The 24920-nt window shown below is 45.9% G+C and overlaps 1 protein-coding gene across 1 annotated transcript in view; it reads right to left on the bottom strand.

Moving 5' to 3' along the window:
* Positions 1 to 24920, bottom strand: part of Pced1b (PC-esterase domain containing 1B) — a 141690-nt gene that overhangs the window by 89338 nt on the left and 27432 nt on the right. Inside the window, 1 exon segment of the mRNA XM_036208083.1 lies at positions 22746 to 22828. The gene's annotated coding sequence lies outside the window, so the exon portion shown is untranslated.

Raw genomic sequence — 24920 nt, 5'->3', positions numbered from 1 at the left:
GATGCTAATATGGAAGAGTCTACTAATTTTCCTATTTATCTTTCCCTGAGGCTTTTTCTTAACAGAAAAATGAGTAAGATATATTTAAGTGACATATGTTCTGTTAACTCAGTATTTGAGAATAAACAGAACCACTCTTTCAAGAAACAAGCAGAACTCTTTGGTTTGTGGTGCTGGGCGTGGAACCCAGGACTTGACATGTAACTGGCCAGTGTAGTACTTCTGAGCTCTGACCCAGCCCGACAACCACCCTACTTTGAAAAGTTTTCCAAGCAAAAGACCTTCTGTTCCCTCAGCTCAGTGCCTTGCAGACTCCTCATGAGTAGTATAATGCTATCTTCAAGTGAAATTTCATTTGGAAATCTAATACACAAAAGTGAATAATGTGAAATTGCTTTGCCTGTAAAGGGCACACAGAGTGCAGTGTTGGCCTGCGGGTCTCTTCCTTATGCCTGGCCTGGTGCAGTACACAGTAAACAGGCTTTCTATGTGGCATGAAGCAAGTCCAGCAGATGTGGGTAACTAGTGCTGGTTAGTTTTACGTCAACTTGACACAAGCTGGACTCATCTGAGAGGAGGGGCCTCTATTGAGAAAACGCCTCCAGATGATCAGGCTGTAAGCAAGCCTGTAGGGCATTTTCTTTATTCATGATTGATGGGAGAGGGCCCAGCCCATGGTGGGTGGTGCCATCCCTGGGCTGGTGGTCCTGGATTCTGTAATGAATCAGGCTGAGCAAGCCTTGGGGAACAAGCCAATGAGCAGCACCCCTCGATAACCTTTCATCAGCTCCTGCCTCCAGGTTCCTATCCTGTTTGTGTTCTAGTCTTGACTTCTTCCAATTATGAACAGTGACGTGGAAGTGGAAGCCAAATAAACCCTTTCCTCCCCAATTTGCTTTTGGTCATGGTGTTTCATCCCAGCAATGGAAACCCTAACTAGGGCACTGTGACACCGTTGAGGATATCTGTGGAGATGGACCGCGTTCCATGCCTGCCAGGCATACTGCCCCACACTGACAGAGTGATTGGACCAGGATGAGCATCTGATCTGCTGGAGCTTTCTATAAATGATCAAGCAGTGTTCTGTAAATACGGCATGCAGATTCCTTACAGAGGGGTACATTCTGGAAGACTGAGTTCCTCTGTGGGAAATGTGGACTTGAAATACACAGAGAGAAAAGAGACAGAGAGATGGACAGAAAGAAGGCAGCGAGCAGAAGCCTTGGGTAAAGAGATTAGCATCTGTCACGGCAAAAGCAGTGAAGAAAGCTAACAGCCAGAGAGTCAAAGTGACATCCGGGTAACCTGCGAGAGGAGCAGAGATGGGTTGTGCAGCACTCCCCGCCTAGAACACGGATTACTGACCAGCCTTGGAGGAAACTCCAAGATGGCATCCTGTGCTTCCTCAGTCTCTGTATCCTTCTACAAGTCTCTGGTGACACAGTTAACCCAGCCTCCTCCGTCGATTTCATGCTGGACAAGCCTCACGAACTCCACTGCATAGTTTGTCTGATTTTTAAACATGCAGCTCAGCTCAACAGTTACCACATGACATCAGGTTTGAAGATTGGCTTGTTCTATTATCTTAAGACCAGACAGACATCAGTAACAGATCATCCTCTTTTATTCTGCTAATAAGACAAGGATCGACTTCGGGAAAAGATTATCAAACTGTTCTCTAGGCAGTTTGCCAAGCCGTATTGTTGACACAGGGTTGAAATCGATTGACTAGTCTGCTTTAGTACGTATTTGGAGCTGGGTCGTCTTTCTCTTTGCACTTAGCAGACTATTTCGGTGAATCCAGGGTTTTCACTGCCCTGCAGGGTATAGTAAGTCTTTGGCTGAGATGTGACAGACATTGCCTTTGGGAGGAAAATGAGGTTCAACCTGAGGCCAAACAGGTAGAGCCCAGGTAAAGACGGCTTTGCCTCAATCTTTGTGTCTTAAACACTTTTAGACATTTAAAACACTCTCTTCTGTTACATGTACTACAACGAAAGGAAAGGGGGGGAGGGGGGAGAGAGGGAGAGAGAGAGAGAGAGAGAGAGAGAGAGAGAGAGAGAGAGAGAGAGAGAGAGAGAGAAACGAGCAAAGGCTGGAATAATCAAAACACTGTGGTATTGCCATCAAGAGAGAAAAAAGTAGATCAATGATCAAAACAGCAAATTCCCCAAGTCCAGATCCGTGTGTGTGTGTGTGGTGTCTACATCGTCAACTAGTAGAAAGGCAGCCCACTAGCAAGGAAAGTTCTTCCTGTAAATAGTGCTGGCACAATCTCACTCATGTGCAAGGAAAAAGCCCAAAGAGAAACTAATCTAGACTTCAAAGAAAGCCAAAAAATATTAACACAAAATGGATCGCAATTTATAACTACCCTTTTTGAGTCAAGGTCTTGCCATGTTGCCTGAACTAGCCTGAACTATGATCCTCTCACCTCTGTCTGTCAATGCTCTAAAAGTAAAACACAGAACTGCAGGTCTGCAAATCACTTAGTCAAGGTCCAAGCATTACATTTCTCTCTAAATTCCAATATTCCAGGTCTGAAAGACTCTGTAGAGAAGCTTGTCAATGCCGTGGGAGAACTGTTTATCCTCCAGAGAGGAATGGTAGGTGCTGAGAACAGAGGTTATGGAGAGATGGGCTCCATCACTCCAGCTTCCCTGCTACATCTTTTAGCTAAAAGATGAAGCCACCGTAAAATGTTTGATTTTTTCATACATAAAAATTATTGCATTAGAAACACCAAGACGATGTGAAATGCCAGACTTTAAAGGGTAGGGCATGTGTAGACACACTGTTTCTACCCAGCAATGGAGACATATGTGTGCAATTTTACTAAAGCACCTTTTCTGTAGTGTGAACACTGAAGTCAGTGGCAAATCTCTCATGGTGCTTAACTGAAAAGGGGATAGCAGAGGAAGTCCCTGATTGGGCGATATGGGAGTGCGCTCATTTGGTCATATGACGAATACCCAAAGCAATGATAATGCTAAGCACTTGAGTGAGTATTCACTAAATGTGTTATCCCTGCTCATGCTCTTTTACGGCTTCCTAAGGACAGAACTGTTGTAGAATATTATTTTAAGATGTGCTACATTTGTTTATGCTCTGGAACGTTTGTTTAATGATGCAAAGATGTGTTGCATTCTTTTATGTTGCATTTGTTTAACTCTGTGAAGCTGTGTGACTGTACCTGTCTAAAACACCTGATGGTCTAATAAAGAGCTGAACGGCCAACAGCTAGACAGGAGAAAGGATAGGCGGGGCTGGCAGGCAGAGAGGATAAATAGAAGGAGAAATCTGGGAGGAAGAGAAGAAAGAGGAAGAGAATAAGGAGAGAAGGACCCAGGGACTAGTCACATAGCTAGCCCTGGGGTAAGAGTAAGATTTACAGAAGTAAGAAAAGCCCAGAGGCAAAAGGTAGAAGGGATAATTTAAAGTTAAGGAAAGCTGGGAAGAAACAAGCTAAGCTAAAGCCAGGCATTTATAGAATAAGCCTCCATGTGTGATTTATTTGGGAGCTGGGTGGCAGGCCCCCAAAAGACCAAAAGCAACCAGCAACACAGAACTGTGAGTGTGTCCATCCAACAGGTGAAGAACAGGAGCCAGCATTTGACTGCTCATCTCGACAGCCAGGATGGAAGCCAGTCTCTGGTGGCCTTACCCACTTCTCCACCACCCGTGTCCACCAGTGTCCCGGGGGAAGCTCTCTAACTTCAGAACATATACAAAAGTATGCTTGACACTGCAGGAGCTTTTCATCTTAATAAAAAATAAAAGAACACATTAAACAGGCATTCCTGTTCATACACCCCAGAGAAAAACTGTCAAGGCTTTTTTTTTTTTTAAGCTGAGGATCGAACCCAGGGCCTTGAGCTTGCTATGTAAGCATTCTACCACTGAGCTAAATCCCCACCCCAAGGCTTCTTTTTTTATAATAAAAAACTACTAGGGCTTGGAAAACGTCTCAGTAGATAAAGATCTTGCTGTGAAAGTGTGAGGACTAAGGTTCAGCTCCCCAGCACCCACATATATGTGCCCTGGCACCCACATACATGCTGGCTGGGTATGGCAGCCTGTCTATGATTCCTGAGCTTCAAACAGACACACGGGATCCCCAGAGCAAAGTGGTCACCTAGATTAGACACACTGGTAAACCCAACTGAGAGGCTGTCTCAAAGAATAAGGTGAAGATTAATTGATGAAAACTTCTGATGTCACTCTTGGGTCTACACACACACACACACACACACACACACACACACACACACATGCTCAGACACATGTGAACATGTATTTACATACGTATATCACACACACAGCATAGTTAAGAATTATACACACACATGAACAGGCACATCATATACTTATGTACACCACACATACAAAGCATAGATAAGAAGAAGTATACACACGTGCATACACATGCACACACATACAACTGGGTACCATGTCTGCCCGCACACATGTAGACATACACATATGTACAACACACACACACACACACACACACACACACACACACACACACACACACACGCTATCCTATAAGAATAAGCCATGTGTGGTGCTGCACACCTATAATTCCAGCATTTGGGAGCCTGAGTGAAGAAGAGCATGAGTTTGAGGTTAGCCTGGGCTACAGAGTAAAACACTGCCTCAAAAATCAAACCAACAGCTTTTACACATACTCATGGTTGATATGGTCCAAGATCTCCCTACTCTGATATTGTCAGTAAATGAACATTAGCATTTAGATGCTCAAACAAGTTGACTCAAACGATCTGGTTACCCATTAACATCTTGCACTGTCCCAGTAGCAAACCATTTAAAGGGGTGTGCAACCTCCTATGTGAAGCACAGAGCTTACAATTTAGGAACTGGCAGTGGTGGCGCACACCTTTAATCCCAGCACTAGGGAGGCAGAACCAGGTGGATCTCTGTGAGTTCTAGGCCAGCCTGGGCTACAGAGCAAGATCCAGGACAGGCATCAAAACTACACAGAGAAACCCTATCTCGAAAAACCAAAAACCAAAAATATAACAACAACCCCCCTCCAAATTTAGGAACTGGAAAAATATTTAATATAAACCAATCTATTCTTTTTTTTTATTACACAAATCAAAAGTAGCTTTTTGCTCTTTTAATAATAAAGACATCCTTTTTGTCAAACTGCGACCCGTAAAGCACTGGCTCCACTAGATTGACATTTGGAGACTAAAAAGACGGATGTGTTTTGACAGGCTTTGCACTCCTTGAAGGGACAGATGATAACTGGTGTGGACAGAGGCAGCCAACACCTCCTCTGCGGTCCTCGCACTGAGGGTGTGTCTGTGAATATTCACATCCTAAGATGCAGAGCTTGTGTTCTGGACACTTGGCGCTGGCTAGAGGCAACAGAGCAACTTAGTAATAAAGGTCATTTGCAAGGGAAACATGAGAAAATAACAGATACTTTGAAACAAAATACATAGAAATGGATGGACAGAAATCATAGCCATCGGGGGTGTTCCCTGGTTGCTGAGAGCCTGTCTAGCATGCATGCATGAGGCCCCGGACCTACCCCAGAGACTGGGTACAGTGGCTAAACATATAACCCCAACACTTGGAAGGTGTGAGAGGATCAGAAGTTCAAGGTCATCCTTGGCTACTTATAGAGCTTGAGGCCAGCCTGGACTACAGGAGACCCTTTCTCAAAAACATAATGACTGTTCCTAGGGTATTTTCTTCTTTGTGCATTCTCTGTATATTTTATTTTTATTATTCTTAGGAACATGGACTTTTAGTACACTGATCTAAAGGAACAAAGCTAACCGATGTGAAGTAAAAAGTTCTTCTGCTCTCAGAGGCCAAAAGCCAGTTCACACAACTTCACAGGGTCGGAGCCTCGCACAGAGGCTCGCACCGTTGCGCACACACATGCTCTGTACATGTGCACCAGAGGACCAGCATAGAAAAGGGCAGCCTGAGGATGTAAGCCAGAACATTCTCAGGATGGTCCAGCAGCCACTGGATTGTCACATCATGTAGAAAATGCATAGCTGGCAATCAGGTAAATGAGGCTTCACCTCTCTGACGGGACAAGGAGAGCCGATCTAGGTCACATTTTTAAAGGCAAAGGAACCAATTTCTTTTCTAATTGAAAATGTTTCTAGAGGGAGAGTAAGGTAGACTGGGGACACAGCTTTTTTTTTTTTTCTTTCAGAGCTGAGGACCAAACCCAGGGCCTTGTGCTTGCTAGGCAAACATTCTACCACTGAGCTAAATCCCCAACCCCAGGGACGTAGCTTTTTATCCCCCATGAATGGCTGTAGCTTTCTAGCTGTCCCCATGAGCATGCCTGTAACTTTATGTCCCCATGAGCATCCTATGCTTATCTTTGAAAACATCAAAAGTGGAAGGCTGAGAGAGTCTGGAAACACTGTGGGAGGGGCAGGAAGACAGGAGAGCACCCACCTGGAGGAACCCAGCAAGGACGACTGTGACAACTGGTGTGTTCTTGTGCCTGAAACTCCCCATCACGATTGCGATGGTTTGAAATCAGGGCAAAGAAGCAGAGACGCAGACAACTCTGGACTTAAGCACGGCCGTAAGACCATTTATTTACTTACCCATTCTAAAACATTTGTTCAGAACCTATGTGTCATCCTTTGATGAAAACCTTCCAAGGCATTTCGATAACACTGTGTTCAATGAGAACACAGTGAAGTAGACTGCACTTTCTCACTGATAGTTTTGAAGAAGCTCTACTGACGTGCACACAGTTTAACTTTCTAGGCCATCTCCCCACCTCTGCGCCCATCATCAAGCCTTGCTTGGCAGGAAGCATGATAGCAGAAGTTCCCGAAAACGTGCTATGTTGAGGAGGAAGACAGCGTGATGAGAGCCAGATGCTGGTACCAGCTCACTCTGTGAGGCTTTCCCTAAGGTCTGTGTGTGGGTGGCAGAGATCTCTATTCCCTCCGCAGCTGGAGGGTGTGGTGTCAGCAGCCTTCAGCTTCTGGGGTAGGAGCACGTGCTTATTCTAAAGAAAGTGCTACATCCAGGCAAGCAACAGCAAGAACAGCAGGGAGGTGGCCTTGAATAAGCCTGGGCAAAGGACTTCTGAGCTAGAACTGAAGTGTGCTCCAAGCCGATGGGGCAGCCACAGGCCTGTTCCCAGGGCAGTGTTCTCTGGTTACTTCCCAGGATGCCAAAGTGACAGACCAGAGTGTGAGCAAGCAGGATGTCCAGGAGAGAAAGCCACATCTTACTAAGCTGATGTGCCTTTTCTCACGTGACAAGTGAAACAGACTTGGAGGCAGAGGGCCTGGGCTTAAATCTAAACTCCTGAATTGACATCTTTCTGGGCCCCAACTTTCTCATCAAATGGGAAATGTCAGCACCCAGCTCTTTCAGAAGGGTGGACACTAGAAAGTGAGTTTCAGCTGTGGTGTGTACAATGTGGACACAGGGTCTGGATTCTGACAGCTGCTCTCTGCACACACGGTGTGCCTCTCAGTGTGGCTTTCCATCTCTCCCTAGCCCCAGGAAATCTTTTTAAAAAATAATTAATTTAATTTAATGTGCATTGGTGTGAAGTTGTCAGATCAAAACCACTAATGACAGTCAATGTTGGTGGGAATGCAAACTTGGACAACCACTGTGGAAGTCAGATTGGCGGTTTCTCAGAAAATTGGGAATCGAACTACCGCAAGACCCAGCCATACCACTCTTTGGCATATACCCAAGGAATGCTCAATCATACCACAAAGATACATGCTCAACTATGTTCATAGCAGCATTATTCGTAATAGCCAGAACCTGGAAACAACCTAGATGCCCATCAACTGAAGAATGGATTAAGAAAATGTGGTACATATACACAATGGAGTACTACTCAGCAGAGAAAAACAATGACAGCATGAAATTCGCAGACAAATGGATGGAACTAGAAAAAATCATCCTGAGTGAGGTAACCCAAACCCAAAAGGAAAAATCTACTTATTCACTCATAAGTAGATTCTAGATAGAAAGCAAAGAACAATCAGACTGCAACCCACAGAACCATATATATATATATATATATATATATATATATATATATATATATATATATGACATGGAGGACCTTAGGACGACTGTTGCTTATAATAAGATCTGGTTTTATTCAATTACTGAGCAACCCTCAATGAAACATCACAATATTAAGAGCTGCCAGCTTGCCAGCTTGGGTTGTGCTGGGATCAAGAATAATGGGCCTTAGCAGTTCATGTTCCTGGACTTGCGTCCATGCCAATGGATACCCACATGCTCCAGAAGAGAATTTGACATCACTGCTGCCATTGTTGCTGGTATAACAGTGGCGACCACTGCTATTACTGTTTCGGGGATTGCCATTTCATAATTGGTTACTACAGCTAGCACAGTGGGGACCCTGGCAGCAAAAGTACAGCACAGTTAATTAATCTTTCATTCTACTGGGCATGACAAATTGAAATCAATAGTTATATACATTTCAATTGGCCTTGAAAGCTATACATTTACAAACTCAAGTTCCACTTGCTCCCAGGACACCATCTTACAAGGTCTCCAATTTGCAGTAAAACTCGTTAAGGGAGGGAATGGCTCAGTTGCCTTTAACCTACCAGCTATGGGTGGATCAAGACTTCTGTAGGTCTTTTCTGTGTCGAACACACAGATTGTAAACCCAGCGCCACTTAGAGATCTTTGACAACAGTTAACTCTGCAGCTCTCACACAATTGAGCCTGTACGATAATGAGTATTCAGAGACAGGTAATTTCTGGGGGGCACTCACCAACCTAAGACAGAACACCTGTGTGGCCTGGACAGGTGTCTCCATGACGGGTAAGGTGGCCTGATGACGTCCCATGCAACCTAAGTCAGAAGCTCATTTTTTTAGTAAGGGGGGGGGACCTGTAGATCCCTGGCCCCTGTTTTGGGTAACTGTTGCCTTGCTTGCTGACCTTGACCTTGATATCCTCCCTATGCTAATTCCCTGTGAGATTCCACCCTCCTGAATGCTTAAGGGAAGCTCCTTGTCTGTGAATCCAGCATATTGGGCTGCTTAGATGCAAGATTGTAAAACATCAGGAGTGAGGGTGGGGATTTAGCTCAATGGTAGAGCACTTGCCTAGCAAGTGCAAGGCCCAGGGTTCGATACTCAGCTCAAAAACAAAACAAAACAAAACAAAACAAAAACAAAAACAAAAACAAAAACAAAACAAAACAAAACAAAAAAACCAAAAAAAAACCAGAAAAACAAAAACACCATCAGAAACGAACTTCTGCCAACCGGGGTTCCCCCATTGTGCTGTAAGTCTGTATTTAAGACCTCCTCCCTCCTTCAATAAATGACATTCGACAATCAGAAAAAGAAGAAGAGGGAGTCAAGAACATGATGGGAAACCCACAGAGACAGCTGACCGGTGCTAGTTGGAGTTCACTGAATCTAGACTGACAGCTCAGGAACCTACATGGGACTGAACTAGGCCTGCTGAATGTGGGTGACAGCTATGTGACTCGATCTGTTTGTGGGGTCCCTGGCAGCAGGGCCAGGACTTATCCCAGATGCATGAACTGACTTTTTGGAGCCCATTCTCTGTGGTGGGATACCTTGCTCAGCCTTGATACAATGGAGAGGGGCTAGGCTCTCCTTCAAAGTCTGGTATGCCAGACTTTGTTGACTACCATGGGAGGCCTTACCCACTCTGAGGAGTGGATAGGGGCAGAGTGGGAGGGAGGTAAGGAGGCGGGAGATGAGGAGGGAGGGGGAACTGGGGTTGGTATGTAAAATGGAAAAAAAATTTAATAAACATATTTAATTAAAAAATAATAATAATTAATTTAATTTAATGTGCATTGGTGTGAAGGTGTCAGATTCCCTGGAACTGGTGTTAGAGACAGTGGTGAGCTGTCATGTGGGTGCTGGGAATTGAACCCAGGTCCTCAGAAAGAGCAGCCAGTGCCAGCCGCCAAGCCATCTCTCCAGCCCTGGAAAATCTTTTTTGTTGTTGTTGTTTTTTCTGAGACAGGGTTTCTCTGTAGCTTTGCACCTTTCCTGGATCTCGCTCTGTAGACCAGGCTGGCCTCCAACTCAGAGAGATCCACCTGCCTCTGCCTCCCGAGTGCTGGGATTACAGGCGTGCGCCACCACCGCCCTGCGGAAATCTTTAACACATCTCCAAATACTCAAACTCCAGTGTTTATTTTTTCTTTCCCACTGGGAATCTCAGAAGGGAAAAAGAATTACAAAACCATACAAACGGCTTCCCCAGTGCACACCTCTATATACATTGTGTGATTCTCGAAAACAGCCTTTAAACATGCAAACTGTGACTAATATTTCTCTATACACATGACCCATAAACTCTGAGTGTATACTTAAAGGCAGCTCAAATCTGGTGAAAGTGGGCTGTCTGGAACCTTCCCATCTGTCTTTCTTTCTTTCTTTTTTCTTTTTTTTTGGGGGGGGTGTTTTGAGACAGGGTTTCTCTGTGTAGCTTTGAGCCTTTCCTGGAACTCACTTGGTAGCCCAGGCTGGTCTCAAACTCACAGAGATCCGCCTGCCTCTGCCTCCTGAGTGCTGGGATTAAAGGCGTGCACCACCACTGCCCGGCCCCATCTGTCTTTCTTTGGGGAAGTGGGTATGGGGCAGAACAAGGGAACGAGATAAGAAGCAGCAGAGACCAGCCGTATGGGATAAAGTCATGAAAAGTATGAATGTCGGACAAAGAGACCTAGAAAAGCCCCCTTCTCATTTCTATCCAAGGACAAAAACTCTGAGTGTTGAACTAGACCCTGTCTATGAGCTGCTAACACAGTGCCCATGCCTAGTCTGATCTAGACCCTGTTTGTAAGCTGCTAACAGTGTCCATGCCTAGTGTGTGTGTGCAAGAAAAGCTGGACACTTTGATTCATCTGTGATTTCTAAATCCAGAGTTCTGTCCACCCTGCGACTTCCCACAGCTGTCTTCTCAACTACGTATTTATATCCTGGAGTGTGAAACTCCCTCCTGCTCCTTCACAAGGACCCCCTGGATGCCTTGACACATCCATGAGTCTTAACCTTCCACTCACTTATGGGGGTGAACGAGACATTCCCAGTAACTGGGAGAACAGTGTACGTTCTTAAAGGAAACTCCAGTCCCCGGTTTTAGATAACAGACTGAGATTGCAGGCATACCAGTTAACACACGATCACATCTGCTTCTGCATGCAGCAGCGCAGCTGCCTCTGTGAGAGGCCACCAGCCTCTCCCACACAAAGCTCTTCCTGTGCATGACAGGTTGAGTATCTTTGCTGTTGAAAGACACCTTGGTCTCTAGCTGAAGGGAGAAGAACCTAAAGAATACAGTACTTCCCAGAGTCCCGCAGAGAAGGGAGGAGCCTTCCAGAGGACACAAGACTAACACAAGTGTTACAATGATAACTAATATGACTCCACACATCTCTGCTGTAGATGACTGATTGATAAATAAAGTTCTGATTGGCCAGTAGCCAGGCAGGAAGTATAGGTGGGACAAGGAGAGAGGAGAATTCTGGGAAGTGAAAGGCTGAGGCAGAGAGATGCTGCCAGCCACTGCTATGAGAAGCATGATGTAAGATACCAGTAAGCCACAAGCCACGTTCCAAGGTATAGATTTATAGAAATGGGTTCATTTAAGAACTAGATAGCAAGAAGCCTGCCTCGGCCATACAGTTTATAAGTCTCTGTGTGTTTGCTTGGGTCCAAGTGGCTGTGGGACTGCGAAAGAGATCTGTCCTGACAGTGGGCCAGACAGGACCAGGAAAACTTCAGCAACACATCTCTATTACAGGATCATAATATCAGAAGGCTGTGCTGCTCCTGGACACACACCTAGACAATCTGGGAAGAGGGAATCTTATTTGAGAAAATGCCTCCATAAGACTGGCCTGCAGCTATGCCTGTAGGGCATTTTCTTGATTATTGTTTGACATCTGAGGGTTCAGACAGCTATGAGAGGTGCCAGCCCAGGGTACTGGGGGTTTATTAGAAACACGCTGGACAAGCCATGGGAGCAAGCCAGTAGGCAGTGTTCTTCCATGGTCTCTGCTTTAGTTCCTGCCTCCAGGATCCCGCCCTGAGTTCCTGCCTTGGCTCCTCTCAATGGACTGTGATCCAGGATGCATCAGCCAAATAAACTGTTCCCTCCTCAAGTTGCTCTTGGGCCTGGTGTTTTATTGTAGTAATAGAAACCAAACTAAGAAAAAGGCATGCTGGGTGAAATGCTGTACCTTGAAGGCTTCCTGTGAAAAACACCCCGATTTCAGTACATTAAGGTCCAGTGCACAGACTGTGACAGAAATCACAAGCAAGTCTTCAGCTGAAATTACTGTCTCATGAACAGAGACGGCCAGGGTAGTGAATGGGATATGGAGATACACATTTTCCTCCAAGATAAAACTTTAATGACATATACAGAATTTTGTCTAAAGACTCCTCGGGAAATGGCACTTACTTAAAATGAGAAAACCCCACGGAACAGCTTTTAAACAACCGGGAGGGCTCCGAAAGGCATTAGGGAAGGAAGTCAGCCACCCTTAGGTGGCCAGGGAGGGATGCCCCAGAGCTAGTGTGTCAGAGGCACCACCTGAGTCACAGACAGGGAGCAGATCAAGCAATGCCAGGCTTGGTGGTGTCCTGGTGCACTTCCGGCTGCCTGATGAGTGTTAAATAAAACAAAGCAACATGTGACCCGGGGAGTCTGAGCCTCCGTTCTTACCACGGGTACCCACACACCAGATGGCAGCACACACCCATAACCAAGCACAGGGCCCCTGTGGGCTGGGGGCTGGCGAAAGCTGAGTCAGGCTGGCTCCTTCTCTGCTGGCCTCTGTGGAGGAGGAGCTGATCCACCTCCACAAACAGTTTTTTGGGCCCTTTGGATGCGTACGCTCCACCTGCCCCTTTCTTTTTTCTTTTCTCTTCTTTCTTCTTTCTTTTTCTGGATAGGGTCTTACTATGTAGACCAGGCTAGTCATAAATTTACAATCCTATGCCTCAGCCTCCTGACTCAGCCTGGGATGACAGTACAGGTGCTCTGGAGGGCCCACGGTGCCCATGGATGGGTTCAGAGCATCTGCGAATGAAGTTTCCTTACCACTATATGCAAGATGACATCCAGCTAGAACTAAGAAGCTGTGCAAACATGCGGAGCCATAGCAAGTTGACCAGGCGCAGCAGGCCGTGTAGGAGACTTGGAAGTATCGGCTCTTTAAAACCTTTCCTTTGAGGCTAGCTCACCAAGTGAATGAAACCAGCTGTGGATAGACAAGCATCGAAGGACTGCATTTTCCTGAAGAGGCCAATTCAGAGGCCAGAAGTAGAATGGAGTTGTCAGGAGTTGGGAGGAGGGGAATAGGAAGTTTCTATTTGGTGTGGGTAGAGTCTCAGTTTTGCAAGAAGAAATCAGTCCTGTGGATGGATGGCGGCAACGGTAACAGGACCATGGGAAAGCAGCTAAGATTCCCACACTTAAGGTTAAGATGCATGCTGAGGTCCGAGGTAGGAGGGCCGGGAGAGTTCAAGGCCATCCTGGACTCTATGAGACCCTGTCTCAAACATACAGTATATATTTTGCCTTTGCTATTCGATTACAATTTTAAAATACACAAATGAACAGGAAAAAAAAAGATGACTTCAACAAGCATTCATTTTCTCTGAGATGAGAGAAGCTATGGTCACACTTCTGCTGCCCCAGAGACTGTCTTCCACAACTATCTTTCATGAGGATGCAGGTTCTCCTGTGATACCGTCTTTGCATCCTTGTGTCTGTGTCAAGGCCTTTGAAACAGGAGGCTCATGGCAGGGCCTGGACTGCTATTGATTAACACAATTGAAATGTAAAGTGAACTTTTCAGTTCTACAGAAAATCAGTTAAAAAAAAAAAAGTCAGCCTTCTGAAGCAACTGAGGTCAGCGGAGGAACGTCTTTCTCTTTGAAATTTGAAGTTATATAAATCAAACTTCAAAGAATCCCACCACATCCCCTCATGCTGTATGTGGCTTTTGAACTGAAGAGCTCAAATCTCTGGTGCTGTGACCTCATACTTTCTGGTACCTATGGCCTGGGAAATCAAACTTCACAACGGACCAATCTCAGCCAGTGTCTGTTACTGACTCAACAGCTGAGGGTCTGGTGGGAAGCGGGACACCAGCTGTAGGAACAGACTGATTGGCTCTCTACCACAAAACCCATGCTCTCATGATCAAAGCAGCTTCACCGGGGAACCTCAGGGATGGGATGCCCGAACAGAGACCCAGAAGGGTCTCCATCAGTTCACACTGAAACTCAAGATGAGACTGTGGCTCCTGCATTTCCAATCTTCATCCCGCACCTAAGGAAATATGAAGCATCTTTGTCCTTTGGGAGCTTTGCCTACCCAGTAATAAGTCCCTTCTTCAGCAGAAATACTACACTTTATTAATAAACTTAGGACACACCTTATGCTGGATACATTGTGCTTGCCAACCACAAACTCTCAGTGAACATCTCCTGGGGAAATGCATTTGTTTTTCATTTTTTAAAGATGGGTTTGTTTTATGCGCTTGAGTGTTTTGCCTGCATGTGTGGATATGAAGAGGGTATCGGACCATCTAGAACCGGAGTTATAAGGATAGCTCTGAGCTGTCACGTGGGTGATGGGAACCAAACCCAGGTACTCTGTAAGAACAACTGCCCTTAACCGGAACCATCTCTACAGCCCCTAGTTTGTGTGTTTGTTTAACGATTGTTTATTTATGTTGAGGGCAGAGGAGTGTGTGTTTCTTGGCACACATGTGAAGGTAACTTGCAACTTGCGTAAGTCTATTCCCTCCTACCATGTGGGCCCAGGAATCAAACTCGGGGAACTGAACTTGGGTTCTTGGGCTTGGCAGCAACACTTTACTCACAAAGCCATCTCAAGCAGCCAAGAAATATATTTTCAATCACCCGATTGCACAGTTGCTAACTGAGTAAACAGTTATCCATCAAGGTGGGTCTTACTATAACCCTATTGTACTTGCTTCTTCATTGACAACAAACTCTGCAAAGCTCACTTTACACCCTAAATATATTTTAATTCTTAGCTCTCAAGTGGAGCTGGGAGAAGTGGCTGCTGGCTGACTTTGGGATTGGTGATTCACATGACTAACTGTCCATGATTAATTCACTCTGCTCTGAACATCTTTTTGTTTCAACAAAACACTCCTAATAATGCTTCATCTAGAGACCATCAGAAGAGGGAAAGTAGAAGATCTATAAATGATTTCACCCTCTCCCAAGCATTGCCAGGCCAAGCATTGAGCCCAGTTATAAATTCCATTACACCATGTGGGAAAACATCAACTCTATAGGTTAAAGATCACTGAAGAATGTTGGTATACTGCCACAATTTAACATAGTTTGGAATCTTAGCCAGGACTGCCAGAGGAATCTCAAAGACCATCAAACTCTACAAGGCCCCTTCCTGCTGCACACAAAGACCATCAGAAGTCTTTTTTTTTTTTTTTTTTTGGTTTTTCAAGACAGGGTTTCTCTGTGTAGTTTTGAGCCTTTCCTGGAACTCGCTTGGTAGCCCAGGCTGGCCTTGAACTCACTGAGATCCTCCTGGCTCTGCCTCCCGAGTGCTGGGATTAAAGGCGTGTGCCACCACCGCCCCTTTTTTTTTTTTTTATTGTTTTAAGTATCAATGCATTGATCCTACTCAGAGACTCTGATTTTGAAGATTTGGGTTTTCTTTTTATCTAAAGAAAATTTAAAATCATTTTTAAAAAGTTTTTCAAGTATGGCCAATGTGTCGCTAGGATTGAGCATCACTGAGAAGACCCAGTCCCTTCCCTGTACCCATTCACAAAGAACAAAAGACAGAGGACTGACTGTCCGCAGTGGCAGAAAGGTCTGTGTGAGCACGCAGCAGCAGAGATTCTAAAATCCTAAACTGAACATTTTCAATGTCTCGAAAGCTCCTTCTTCCAAAGCCTGTCACCCATGCTGTTCTTTAGGAAGTGCAAAACTATGTTAAGTCCTCTCAAGTGGGTGACTTCACTCAAGTCTGAGCAATCTCAAGCTGAGGTGGACGGCAAACTACCACGTTTACTTTCATTTTCAGTTCTAGATTTGAATCGCCGTGAGTCCAAACGTGGAGGAATTCTATCTAATGGAAGGACTCTTCCAAAAGAAGACAAAAAAACCATCTGTATGCTCTGAAACATCGCACAGTTGTCAAATTAAACAGACGAAGTGACATCAGGAAAGTTAAAGGAAATGAAACGAAACGGTAGAATGATCACAATGAATGCCGGGCCTCAACCAAATCCTAAAATAATTCCGTGTTGTTAAGTAACAGAAGCCGAAGAGAACGTGCAAATGGTTGATAAATGCATGAAAAGAGGCTTAATCTGAGACACTGGGCATGGCTTGAGCATCTATGAGACCTCAAAGCCTCCTCCAACAAGGCCATATCTACTCCAACAAAGCCACACCTCCTAAGATTGCCACTCCCGGTGAGTTTATGGGGACAATTACATACAAATTATCACACCTTCTACTAGGATCCTGCCCATCTTGGGCTTGTGTCGGGGCCCTGCCCTAGTCCTCTGTAACAGTGAATATTGAACGTCAACCTGACAGACTCTAGAATCACATAAGAGATGAGCCTCTGGCCACGTCCACGGAAGAGTTGATTGAGGCAGGAAGACCCGCCCCAAATATGAGCAGCACCATTCGTGGGCTGGGGTCCTAGACCGAATAAAAAGGGGAAAGCTAGCTAAGGCCCCCACCCCACTTCCTGAGTGTGGGGTGACGTGACTGGCTGCCTCCACGCTCCTCTCATGACTTCCCGCCAGCTGCGGACCAAAATAAACTCCTTTAACTTGCTTTTGTCCGATGTTTTCTTTCGTCTCCCCTCACGCTCTGAATTTGGCTCAGCGTCTTTTGATTCTTCTGAGAAATTGAGAAAATCATGAACAAGTTCACCTCAGTTTGCCCTCTTAAATGTGGGCCCTCCGGGCTGCCCTCTATCAGAGGGCCTGGAAAAGAGGGGAGAAAAGCCCCCCCTTACTTCCAGCAGAGTAGATACCCTGTCCCAGAGACCAGCCTGGAAAAGCAGCACAGAGATGGGTAAGACTGACCCCAACCAAAATCCCAGCCTCTTGATCCAATCACAGTTGTGTCTTGACAGACAATATAGGACCCGGGCATTCACCAATCAGAACTTCAGAGCTTTTTAGTCACATGAATTGATAATGAAGGATAGGAAGGCGGCCACTTCCTGTCCCTAACTTCAAACCAGGAATCAGGGCACCAGGTATAACTAAGAACAGACCCAAGGAAATCAACCAGGAAAGCAAAAGCCTCAGTGGACTCGGTTTAAGAACTTCCAGGCAGCCCCGCTATAGGTAAGTACCCTATTATGAGAAACACTTATATTCACATGCTTGATTTCTGTGTCAATGTGGAGTTGTTATTAGCAAATAATAGTAATTAATGACTCAAAGTCACTTAAGTGGGTATAAGAATTGAAAGTCTCCTGTACCCCATCCATGGAAAAAGCCATGGAGGACTGGTCCAGGGGATGCCTGAGGATGGAGCTCCTCCTTTGGGATTCTCTTTGCTGGTCTCTCATTCCTGCTTCTCTGCTTCCTATTGCTTTGTTCTGTCTGAGTTCAGGAGTAGCAGTAAGGAGCTGGGGGAAAAGGATTATTCTAACAACAGCAGGCTGGACTTCAAACTCCTCTATCCCACAGTCAACAATCTCTCAGCAGACCTGGCAGGGAAATTCTGGAGAAGGATTCGAACTAGCCTCTTTTGGACCATGGGACCTTCTCAGAAAACAGAAGTGGGCTTTGCTACCATGGAAACCAGGGAGCACTGGGGCTATGGAGGTAGCTCGCTGTTGGAGGGCTTGGCTGGCATGCACACAGCTATGATTTCTCTCCTTAGCACTGCATGAAACAGGTGGCTGGCTCATGCCTATAATTCTCACACTCAAGAGGTGGAGGCAGGAAGATTGGAAGTTCAAGGCCATACTCAACTATATACATGAGACCCAGTCTCAAAAGAAGGTGGGTGAGGAAAGGGAGTAGAATATGTGCAGAACATAAAAAACATACAACTTTACTTCCTGTGACTTGTTCAGCATCTAGCACAATATTAACACAAGTTTAAAAAAAAAAAAAGAACCACCTTTAGTCTTGATGTGAAATTGAATAAAAGTCAGCCCTGGAATACTGTGACGTTAGAATCATAAATTAAGAAACACTGAGAAAGAAAAATGAAATCAGAAAATTAGAAGCTCCCACTGGCCCCACTGCTAATGGCTGTTGAGGGAATACCCAGCAGAGACTTGGTGATTTCAATGGCCAAAAGCACTAAACACTGAAGATGTCATAAAACGAAATGGGTCTAACTCCTTCTAAGATGCTAAAAGTTTGCAGAAAGAGTTGGTATGAATAATACATGAAGGGCCGGGCTTGGTGAACTTACTAGCCATCGTTGCTGGATTTGTTTGATCTGATTTCAAAATGGAAATACCATCAAGACGAACATCCAGACACATCTCTTAAGTGGTCTGTGCTTAATGAAACAAGGGTCCAATGAAAATCACCCTGCTTGAGGACTTTATTGGCTTCTGCTAAGACTTTCCAGCCTTTTGGAGCCCCTCAGTGGCACATCCCCTTGCTCTGTGCACAGTTTACAGGGCATCTGTCAGTGTCTCCCAATTAAGCCCCATCGTGTCTCCTAATGACTTCCTGTGTCCTCACCAGGCCAGGCTGCTGAAGTGTGTGTGTGTGGGGGGGGGGGAAGGGTGGGTCTGGGGACACAAAGCAGGGCCTAGCGTGGGTTTGCCTGAAGGGGAGACAAGCGATTGCTCGTGGGTGAGAAGCAGGGACTGAGAAAGGACAACTGTGGAGAGAAAGGAAGGACCGTGTCTTGACAGGGTGGATGGACTCTTCTCTCACAGCTTTACGAGGACAGAGATGGAGAACTGTAAGGAAGGGTGCGTTCTATACCCCGGAGAAACTGTTCAAAGGAGAAAATATTTATTTGGGTTCATGGCCTCAGTGCAGGGCAGGAAGCCCACAGGAGAAGGGTGTGCTAAGTCAGAGCTGCTCACCTAAGGGTGGCCACGGAGGAAAGTATGGAGGGAAGAGACAGACAGAGCGACAGAGACAGACAGAGGGACAGGCAAGGCAGGAAAGCAGAATGTAACCCCAGTGACCTATTTCCTACAGCTAGGCCCCACCTCATAAGCTTCTGGAACCTGCCCAAATAGCATCCCTAGCCAAGGAGCCAGGCCTTCAATACACGAAACTATGGTAACAAGGAACAGACTCAGGGATGCCGTGGTGGTGGTGGTGGTGGTGGTCTCCCTCAAAGATGGAGAAGGGATTCCTTGGGGGGCCGTGGGTACTGGACTCTCTGGATGTAGGCTCACTGTCTCCACATGACGGACCAGAGAACAACACTTGCTGATTCCTCTGCATGAGATTCATCCAACCTTAACACCACTAAGAGGGGGCTGGGGCTGTCTGAAGTCTGTCCTTCCCCATAGGCACCTCTCTTCCTTCCCACTGGGCAACGCACACCTCTGAGTGAAGATGTCATCAATACAAGGCCTACTTCACAGCTAGTTGCCTCGACAGAGATGTGCAACACTCACAATAAAGAACAACGCAATGCATGCATTTAATCGAACAGTTCTTGACACCACGGCTCCTATTTCAACCATCGGACAGTGACCCGGGACTCTGGCGAGTCCCGGCCTTACCTTCAGCAGTCAATCAAACAGGTTTGGTTCTGGGGGCAGGCTTTATTCCTCTGTCCTGTTCATTCCCCTGGAACACGACACAGTGAAATAGAAGTTGTCTAGGGTTAGCTTTCCAACAGTGATGCACACTGTTCCATGAAAAAAAATCACACAACTTTCCAACTCCACCATCCAATGCTTTTCACAGACTAGGAAGTCTTTCCATCCGAGGATGAAATGAGGCTGCTCTGAGTGTGCCCGCATCACCAAGCACCCGTCCACACGCCTGCTCCTCTGAAAGGCGCGGGCACGTTGGCCCCTCTTCCTGTCACTCCCACGTCTTCCCCTCTGACACGCCTTGAAGGAGCGGTTTAGAGACACTGTTTCCCAGGCCCTCTTGGAAAGGAGCAGCATATTCTCCCTACAAAAGTCTGACTAAGGCTGACCATTTTGAGCAAAACAATGAATGATACAGCAAATTTTAAGATTCATTTCTGAGCAGTAATTGCCAGCCTTTCACACATAATCAATGATCTCTTCGAATACATTTTGTTTTCCTTTTCACTCCGAGACGGCGTTACCACCACAGGCCTTACTCCCGGCCTCTTCTTCCTGTCAAATTATCTAACCACTCCTGTAACCATAGCAGTGGACACTTCGTTTCTTCTTTCAGAAATTCTGCTTTTGTCCTCCACCATCTATACTGACGTGTGGGAGGCCAGTCTCCTGGCTGGCCTCCCATATTTTACCCCAAGAGGGATAAGAGATTTGGATAGAAGGACAGAGGGGAGAGAAACAGAAACACAGGACAGCCTCGGGAGGGCCTGGATCCTAATCCGCCGGCCTCTTCTTTCTCTTCTAAAGGGCTATTTATAAAAATGCCAAGGCGTGAAGCGAAAGACCTCCCCCACAGCACAGCCAAGTGCAGACCCTTCCAATCACCCGGTGACGGTGCACATGGTCAAGCAATCCTCTAATGCAGCCCTGCTGGACGAAGCAAGCTCCGATCTCACTGGGAAACCTTCGTGGGCCTCCACACTGACATCAGGATGAATCCTAAGATTCTTCATCAAGGTCCAACCCCTCGACCTTTCCCTGCTCGCCAACCTGAGCCCTCCTCGCCAACCTGATCACTCCCCTCTGGAGCTAGTTTCTGTGCCAGATTCCAGACTCCAGCGACATCGCTTCCTTCCTTTTACAGCACACTCTGTTGTCTTGGTCAGTCAAATCTTGACTCGTTTAGACTCAGCCCAGGCTTGCGCTTCCTTTAGGGGACTTTCTGTGTCTTGACTAAACAAATGAAAGGAGCCAATAAGGCACCTTGATGATTCCTAATAGGAGCAGGGCTGAGTACATTATTATTATTATTATTATTATTATTATTATTATTATTATTATTATTTTGGAGCTGATGATCGAACCCAGGGCCTTGCACTTGCTAGCCAAGCGCTCTACCACTGAGCTAAATCCCCAACCCCAAAAGAAACATTATTTTTATTATTCTTTTTTGGGGGAGGGGTGTTGAGACAGGGTTTCTCTGTGTAGCTTTGCACCTTTCCTGGAACTCCCTCTGTAGACCAGGCTGGCCTCGAACTCACAGAGTCCGTCTGCCTCTGCTTCCCAAGTGCTGGGATTAAAGGCGTGTGCCATCACCACCCTGAGTACATTCTTCATTGGGGTGAGTGTAAGGTCCCTCAAAGAAACAGTGAGCTGAGACAGGAGGCAAGGCAGGGCCTGACCCAACCTGTCCCTACAGAGCAGCACTGGGGTGGTCCATGCCAAGTGGGCTTCCTGTAACAGTGACCCATAAAGGAAGGACTGCCGTGGTGGATGGTGTCTGGCAGGGTGGCAGGAATTCAGATTGTACCCTGGAGGCTGCTGGGGGTGGCTTTGCCTCCCCTCCACTGCTGTGGCCTTGTGGGTCACATCTATCATTTTTCTATTTTCTGTAGCTTCAGCCTTCCAAAAGATCCTTTGATCATAATTGAAAGGTTTGGTTGAAGTTGGATTTCCTCACACCCTAGAGATGTGGGTTTTTATCCAGGGCCTAATACAATTTACCCTTAATCTTCAGCCCAGTGAATCAAAAGAAACTTGAACACTTTGCAAGTGGATGCTTGGCTGAGGCCTGCAGCTGATACCACTCAGCTGTCACCTGGGTCACCACGATGCTCTTATGTGGCTAGCCAGCATGTGCCAATGGCGGACTGTGTTGGGCTCTGGTCATTCTGTTCTTAATGCCTGAGAGGCCTCTGTACACAATCACCATGACCACACCCCCTCACTGAGAGAACCTGTCTGCCAAAGGATCACTGTTGTTACGGTTTGAATACAGAATGCCCCGCACCCAAGGCTCCTATTTTCAGTACTTGGTACCCAGATTTTGGTACTATTTGAGCCTTTAGGACATCAGTCCTCAGCCTTCCTAATGCCATGGCCCTTTAATACAGTTCCTCATGGTGTGGTGACCCCCTCCCCCCATAAAAATTATTTCATTGCTACTTCATACCTGTCATTTTGCTACTGTTATGAGTCATAATGTAAATGTGTGATATGCAGGAGATCTGATATGCACCCCCCTGTGAAAAGGTCGGTTGACCCACAAGGGGACCATGACACATATGTTGAGAACCGCTGCTTCAGGAGATGGGGCCTGGATGGCTAGAGTCGGTCCTTCAGGACAGGCCTGGGAAGGCTATATTCACCTCCAGTCCTGGTCTAGCTCTCTCTGCCTCCCTGTCTCTCATGATGTGAACATCCGCCATCACTCCCTGCCACCGAACCTTCTCTGCCAAGACAAACTGAGGTCTCTCTGAAACTAGGAATGCAAGCCAACTTTCCATCCTGAGTTGTTTTTAATGGGTGCTCTGGTCCCAGCAGTCTATGAGAGCCAGAGCCCAGCCCAAGCAGGAGTGTTTTCATCTGGTTTCAGTGTAGGGGGAAGTACGTTAGCGGAAGCTTTTCCACCAGAAGGCTAAACTGAAACTCACGTGTTTGCTGGCGACAGAGCCTTCAACACTGTCCTGACTTCTCCTCCTGCGGTGTCCTCTGGGATCTGAGGGCCTCTCATTACCTGAAATATGAAAATGGCACAGATATTTAATTATTCATTTTCTATCACCCTTAATGAGGGGATTAACTTCAGAGTGAAACAAAAGGAAGCAGTCTGACCTTCAGGCTCCCAGGAAGTGATAATTAACTAAAAACTCAAGTCCCTCTAAATGGAGAAATGAAAGGGTTTTACTGATCGCGATACCCACGACTCATTAGGGTCACTAATTGAAGCCACATAATGGAGACAGTAAACATGTGCTAAAAATACGCTTTCCTCGTGATGCACACTGGTGCTCAGCCCCGGACGGTCTTGTGTGGAGGGGATAAAATGGAGTTTGCATGGTGGACAGGGAAGGACGGCTGCATGGCAGGCGTGTGGGGGTCAGTTTGCTCTCAGAAGCAGAACACCAGCAAGGTAGAGCTAACTTGGAGATGTGTTCATCACAGCATTGACACTAACTGCTTGGTGGACCAGTTTGACCAAACATGACTGTGGGAATGAGTCATGGCCACACTCTGCTGCACGGCATGTAAACACAGCCGTCCAATATAGACCTCCACTGTCACAATGGTCATAAATAGCTTCGAATCACTGCTGTTACCCAACTTGTGACTTCATCATGGCTTCTGGCCAAGCAGATGGAGCCATGTTCCAGGCACTGCAGCAGGGCCTGTCTTCCCCAGAGCATTTACTGAGCACATCCTGGGAGGCACCCCACAGGTGACAGAGTGACACCTTCTCACCCTGTTCTCTCCCAGGACAACACAGCTTTCCAAGGACCGCCAAGCCTTGGAAGTCTCCGCACACCAACATACAAATATACATCTACTCAAACGACGGCAAAATGAGTCCCTATTAATAACTCAAAGAATCATGGGGATCCAGTCAGTCCAACACTTCTGCCAAAAGCTCAGAATGTTTGCTCAGTGTTTTGATTTTTTTTTTTAAACTCCATTTCTGGTTTGCTTCAGACATTTCCTATTTAGATCCTTTACTGAGTATATCAAACTTTATCTGTGACCTTACTAGGACATACCAGAGCATACAGGATTGGCAGGCCATTAAAGCTTTGGGTTTTAAAAATCATGCTTGCCAAACAAACATTTCCCATTTTTCTCTACCATAGCAACCGTTGTCTTTGCCATATATGCAGAAATTGCTAGGGGAAAAGCCAAGGAACTCTCTACGTTATTTTAGGTTGGTAACAGTATTCTATTATTAACTATTTCTTGAATGTTTAATACTTCCAAACCCAGTATTTCTTTTATTTATTTATTTTTTGTTTGATTGTTTTGTTTTGACACAGAGTTTCTCTGTGTAGCCCTGGGTATCCTGGAACTTGCTCTGTAGACCAGGCTGGCCTTGAACTTAGAGATTCTTCTGCCTCTGCCTCCCGGGTGCTGGGATTAAAGGCATGTGCCACCACCACCAGGCCAGACACAGTATTTCTATATGTAATTGCTAACCATCACATCAATTCCGCACAGCTTGTATTACTCCGATTTCACAAACCGAGCCTTGGCTGTTAAGGAATTGGCTTAACTGACACTCTACAATCCATGGTTGTGGAATTCAGGCTCGAATTCAACCCCAAAGCTCTTCAGATTGAGCCATGGAAAACTGCCAGGAGTCAACCTTTTCTTACCCAAACCGACAATTTTCTAGTTCAGCCTAATACTGCAGTGTATTGGCCTTAAGGAGATGATATCACAGTCTTTCCACACTGGCAGCGTGCTGACTGGAGAACCATCTAATACAGTATTGGGGTGGGGTGGTGGGAATGGTAATGAAATCCACCATCTCTGCACCAAAAAAAAGGCAAAGCACATCTAAAACTCCTTTTGATACATTCTATCTGAAAACCTCCACATGGAATCGCGCTCATTAGTTTTCTAAGCAGTGAGCTGATTTCAAGTATTCAATGCCAAAGATGCAGAAATACCATTTTGGTAGGCCACTGAGCTAGTGGTATGTGAGCAGGGGTACAGTCAAATTATATCTTAGAAAGACAGATTTACCTTATCTTTCTTACCTCCCCAGAAACTACATGGGAGTCAATACTAGGGCACTTTAGATGGAGGAGACAAATTATTTCTATGAGTTTTCCTTT

The sequence above is a fragment of the Onychomys torridus genome, chromosome 16, assembly GCF_903995425.1.
Source record: "Onychomys torridus chromosome 16, mOncTor1.1, whole genome shotgun sequence".
NCBI classification, from domain to species: Eukaryota; Metazoa; Chordata; class Mammalia; order Rodentia; family Cricetidae; genus Onychomys; species Onychomys torridus.
The sequence above is the reverse complement of the archived record's forward strand: the minus strand, read 5'-3'. Positions and strand labels throughout refer to the sequence as shown.